Source organism: Haliotis cracherodii, unplaced genomic scaffold (genome assembly GCF_022045235.1).
Source record: "Haliotis cracherodii isolate W230 unplaced genomic scaffold, xgHalCrac1.p SCAF_1, whole genome shotgun sequence".
NCBI lineage: Eukaryota > Metazoa > Mollusca > Gastropoda > Lepetellida > Haliotidae > Haliotis > Haliotis cracherodii.
In genome coordinates, this window is record NW_027266264.1 from 23,311,007 (window position 1) to 23,317,288 (window position 6,282).

Consider the following 6,282-nt stretch of genomic DNA (forward strand, 5'->3'; position numbering starts at 1 on the left):
TCCGTAAAAAAAACATCCAATTGACCTCAAGGGTGACAGGATTTCTCTTATGGATTGAAAGGTCGCAATATGATTCAAGTCCAAAATCTCTGTCGTTTTTTACTAAGAAGTTATATGAACAAGATGATGGTGATTATGATGGAAATATGGTCTTGCAATACTTCTGCCAATATAATGTTTAACTTAACACAATAACACAATGATTGAAAGATCGAGAGGAAGGATAATTTATTACTATGCTCCAAATTATCGCTTTCTTGCAGATATTTATGTGTAAGATCGGATATAAATAAGCCTGTATTTTTTACTGAAATGCTGTTTACAATGACCCCAATTTGATCAAGTGGATATGAAAGTGGTTTATGTGTGCACAATGGCGAGGGAAACGGAGTGAGACACCACGAGATATTGTTTGCTCGAGAGGCTCTCAAATCATCACCCGTCGCTGGTAGGAATACATTGTCGACCGGACACAGTTATGCAGATGGAGAGATCGAATGTTCTCTCACGAGTCTACAGACCCTGCCTCTCTGAATCATGGTGCTCTGTGAATTCTGGCACCCCAGGAACGCGTCGAAATAACAGCAGTACAGAGACGCAGGCATGATATTCTTTATGACAGAAGAACAACATATTTGCGCATGGCTGGAAACATTTGGCGTGCACTGTGTGGGACAAATGCGCATGTTGGCACGTAATGCATACCTCGCGTAGACAATGAATTCTTCTATTGTTTGAAATTCATTCCTCAGAAGTAGACGTATGACAAACTAGACAATAATGGATAACAACTTTACTATACAGTATACGGGTGGCGTTCCTTGGGCACGCCAGAAACCTATGATTGTGGGTTCGAATCCCGGTTCGCCCAAATTATGTTTCTAGGTTTGTCAGCACCATACCCGTGCTCGTGGGTTTCACCAAAGTGGTAAACGTCTGAGACCTGCATCACTTCGGGGTTTCCTCCCACATTAAGCTGACACGCCGCGACATAACTGGGAAAACTGTTAAAAGCGACGTTTAACCGAACTCACTCACTCATATTGTTCCAATGTTGGATTTGAACCCAGGTCTTATGTATCAATGGCTTTTTCACTGACATGTGTTACAAATATATGAATAATATAGAAAGACAAGTCACTAGGTTAGTTCTTCAGCCATGGTTCTGAAAATAAACAATATGCGTAGAACTTATCACCGGAAAAGGTTTGAGTTTTACTCGTATATACAAGCAGTCTAACATTCCTTGGTCGTCTAAACCTATTATATACTACTCAAGGGAAGTTAAAGAACACCCGATTCTTTCATATTACTATAGTCATGCCATGACATCACCTACAGTACTGTGAAAGAATCGGGTGTTCTTTAACTTCCCTTGAGAAGTATATTTCAACCGTCTTTTCAAAGTGAATGAAAACGGAATGGTGTAGGTAGTTATATATTGTTATTGTCAACGCGTTATGTTACACTGTATTAACGAAAAGATCGCAAACGTCCGACATCATGTCGGATTTTGCAAGAACAATTGTCTATATATGTCTACTAGGAAGACTTCCTGCTTGCTAACAACAAGGTCGTTGGACAAGCTTCAACACTTATGCAACGGTTATACACATGTTTTCAATCACGTTTAACTTACGTCATTCAAAATTTATCCACTTGTCTTAGTCATGGGTAGTGCAAGTAGTCCGGCCATACAAACGCATGTACACATCGTGCAATAATCTTGAACACGACGTTAAAACGCATTTCACTACACCTTTGAGTAAATTGTATAGTAAACTGTCCCTTACGTTCGTGTCAGCTATTACCTGTTATATGGTGTTTGACTGTCAATCAGCCAACCCATACTGTCATGCTTTGTGTAACTGTATCAAATGTCCACCTTCGTGTAGATCTTCAGGGGTTGATCTTATTTAATGACTGCTTGTGTGTGGACAACCGTGAGCAGGATGTGTCGTTCGGAGTTATAAACCTCCTGTGATGTCATCCTATTGTTTTTACGGAGCCTTCATTATGTCTGATAACTCTCCAAGGTAGTCCAGATCCTTGAAATCACGGGGCTTTCCATTCCTGATTTTATCTGCCTGTGGTGTCCATCAACATGTGTCAGACCCTCTTATGACAGTAGTGTTACAAAACCAAAGATGTATTAACCTCCTTTTAATATGTATCTCAGGTTGCTTTGTGACTGGTTAAAAATCACGTTACTAACCACATGAAAACTGAAGATCCGGCTTATAATTGGTCTTCAACTACCCATGCTTGTCGTAAGAGGCGACCAACGGGATCGGGTGGTCAATCTTGCTGACAAGGTTGATGCATGTCATCGTTTCCCAATGGCGTAGATCGATGCTCATGGTGTCATCACTGGATTGTCAGGTCTAGACTCGATTATTCACATAGCTGGAATGTTGCTGATTACGGCGTTAAACAACTAACACTATATTACTGACGAATAAACCTTTCTTTTTTCATCCAGGAATATGTGATCAGCGTCAGTCCGCAATCGATACAATGTCCCAAAACATAAGATAACAGATTTATGATATGTAAGCATCACTACATTAATGTTTGTTAAAAAGAACTTGGTATTAGTGGCCTATCAAATAAGGGCAGTATATATATGAGGCCAGTATGTTAACTAAGGAACAAATCGCACCAAACCATGCTTCAGTACTATATAAACTTTTGACTTGACTCTGAAGACATGGCTATTCTTCTTTTGTACTGGATTCCTAATCTCCATAAACATCCGCACAAAAAGAGTCCAGTAAATGTTCCACCAAACCCTTATCTCAAATATTTCACAATAATCCTTTGTACATCCAAAGAAAAACTTTATATTCACAGAAAGTATTTGAGACACGTTAAATTAATACCACGTGGGTTCTATAAAAAAAGAGCAAATTGAAATGTTACCATTGAACTATTATGATGATGTCATGCTATTGTTCTTGCTGTTGATGCAACTTTTATATTTCACAATCCCCTACTGTCTTTGGAAGTGTATAAAACAAACTTTCTTTTATATCAGAATTTACCAATGTTTCAAGTATAACTTATATGCCTTGACAAGGCACTTTCAGAATGATGTGTATTGGGGAAGGAATATACAATTTTCTGTTTCACTTTCCTGTTTGGATTCTTCCATTTCTACTTTTCGAAACATCTTCCCTATATCGTAGGATTTCGTCGCCATAGTCTGCCTTCATCATGAAAAGGTGTGACCTTTTCCATCTTAACTTGGTCGTCCTCCTATCCGTGCCCAAACCAAAAACATGATCTCTTGCTTGCAGTCTAAATATACCAAATACATTGCATGGTCAATGAAACTAAAGGTCATATAAAAATGCAGTGTACCTTACGGTTTTGGTTCATTTCACCCGAAAACTTTCAATAAATTATGTTGAACTAGCAAAACCCACAACCTTTATCCTTAGTCATGATATCACGAGTCACGGAAATGGATTCAAAGATTATTAGTTCCATGACGTTAACGCAGTCATTAACAGTGATACATTTCCTGCACGTCTGTTCATCAACCAATAGATTGCACTTTGTACTCTGGTATGTTTATTAGACAGTCAGGACAGGTGATAATGTTTGGTGATAACGTTATGTATCTCTATCAGACTATGATATCACCTGAAGCTAACTTATGGTGATTATGTAATTTAGATCAACAACCCACTTAAAACACTGGACCCAAACGTAGACGCATCGCTTACTATAGCGTTCGCGTTTTATTAAGCCATGGCAGAATGGAAATAAATATACTGTGTTTTCAATGTAGAGCGAGGTTGCCTGTAGATTTAACATTTGACATTTGACGCTGCGCGTTCGGTTCTAATTTCAATTTAAATCTATAGGTAATATCCTCTGATTAAACCTCGCCTTGCTACAGATGTAGTTGCTGGGATGATACCAGTTCAGAAGGTAGACAATGAGTGAGTGAGTGAGTTGGGTTTAACGCCGCTTTTAACAGTATTCCAGTTATATCACGGCGTATCAGCTCAATATGGGAGGAAAGCCCGAAGTGATGCAGGTCTCAGACGTTTACCACTTCGGTGAAACCCACGAGCACGGGTTATGGTGCTGACAAACCTAGAAACATAATCGGGGCGAACCGGGATTCAAACCCACAATCATAGGTTTCTGGCGTGCCCAAGGGACGCAACTCTGCACAGCGAATCGCGGCGCCTTAGACGACAAGGCCAACCGTGCCCCCAGGTAGACAATGAAGGGTAAATTGATTTTATCATTTAATCAAAGCATTATGACACATAAGCGTATGACACCATGGCGACAACACACTTGTGCACATGTGCATTGTCCTGGTGGAACAACACGCCTTGAGTTTTCCACGACGTTAGAGTCTTGATATACTAGTTAGCTGAACAGATTAGCATAATATTGACCATTAATCATTTGACCTTTCGGGAGCTAGCCCACCTGTAGGGTTCCTTTGGCTTCCCAGAAAACCAAACCCATCACCTTTCCAGCTGATGGAACAGACTTTGTCCTCATTGTCGGAGGAGACCTCAGACGTTTTTTTACAGCTTTGCCTGTTGTCTCTGGCTGATAGTGGTGAACACAAGACTCATCCATGGTTACAAATCGCTGAAAAAAATCAGCAGGGTCTGTTTCAGAACGACGTAAATTCCCACGACAGATGTTAAACCTGGATCGTTTCTGATCAGGAGTCAGAAGCCTTGGAAGCCAAGGTCATGTCCGGTTCATTCCTCAAATTATTCTCAACTCTCTCATGAGTTGCCTACAGTATTAGCTCTGTGACGTGTGAGTCTTTGATCATCTCTAAGTATATCCTGTATTACATCAATATTGTCTTAGTGGTGGCAGATGAAGGCCTTCCTGATCTTGGATCTCTCTTTCTTTCTTGAACTCTGCTTCCCACTTCGTAACAATGGTCAAGGTAGGAACATTCTCCCCTAATGTGCGCATGGGTAGCTGGTGGAGCCCATTTACTTGGAGATACTTGAAGACAGGGAGATAGTGAATTCTGTCCATTTTCATTGACAGAGAATACCTAGTCACTTTGATGTCTGCATACACATGCTGCCTGGTTGTGCATTAGTTCCAATTCAGCTTGTAAGCACGGAAAGTATTATACTTAAACCTGCAACTTGCGGTAGGGTAGAACTGCACATTTTCCCCTGTAGCAGGCGGGGCCAAGCCTCGTTGTCACACTGTAAGCAGGCTGTGATGCACCCGTTGGGGTATGGCTAGAATCCGAGATGGCTTATGCCATGCGATGCTAATGAGGAGCGATGCCATATTCATAGAGCATTAAAAAGCAGAAAGCACAAGTTTAACTAACGTATATGTCGAGAGGGACAGTTTTATCCTCAACATTAATGAAAATACAACTTTGAAATTTCAGTTTCTACCGATATAAACTCACTGAAATTATATATTTTGTCACTGCCTCATGAGACTAAACGTTAGGCGTCTCCACGGTGACCTTCTCATAAAAATATCAGTATACGTGTACTTGTTGTCACATTTGCACGTGAACGAGGAAAGTTTGGGAAAATGTAACTGGGGAGTGTATCTAATCTTAAACACAATCAAATGCATTCTCGTGTATCATTCATGCTTACCCGTGAAGTTCCTGGGGTAGAATATGTCTTCCGCAACCCATGCTTGCGTAAAAGGCGACTATGCTTGTCGTAAGAGGCGACTAACAGGATTGGGTGACTTGGTTGAATCATGTCATCGATCCCAATCGATCGACCCCCTCTGGGCCTCTGGACTCTGGACTGCCCATGACTGAATTCATACCTTGATAACAATTTATATCGGATTTATGTAAATCACAAACTATATCAAATACTGAAGCTGACACATCAAGTGGATCTCTAAGTAAAGTTGTCGCCAAATAGACTTCCTCCCACCGTACCTATTGTTTATGCACAAGTAAAGACATGCTGATGGTTCGAATCCCGGTTCGCCCCAATTATGTTTCTAGGTTTGTCAGCACCATACCCGTGCTCGTGGGTTTCACCGAAGTGGTAAACGTCTGAGACCTGCATCACTTCGGGGTTTCCTCCCACATTAAGCTGACACGCCGCGATATAACTGGAATAATGTTAAAAGCGGCGTTAAACCCAACTCACTCACTCACTCACTCACTCACATGCTGATGATGAATAAACTCGAGACAAATAGTATAACAATAAGAGATATGCAGTTTCGACCACAATAACTCTTGCATCTGGCCCACACAATTGTTTATTATGCGTCTCGCGGTCATATGAG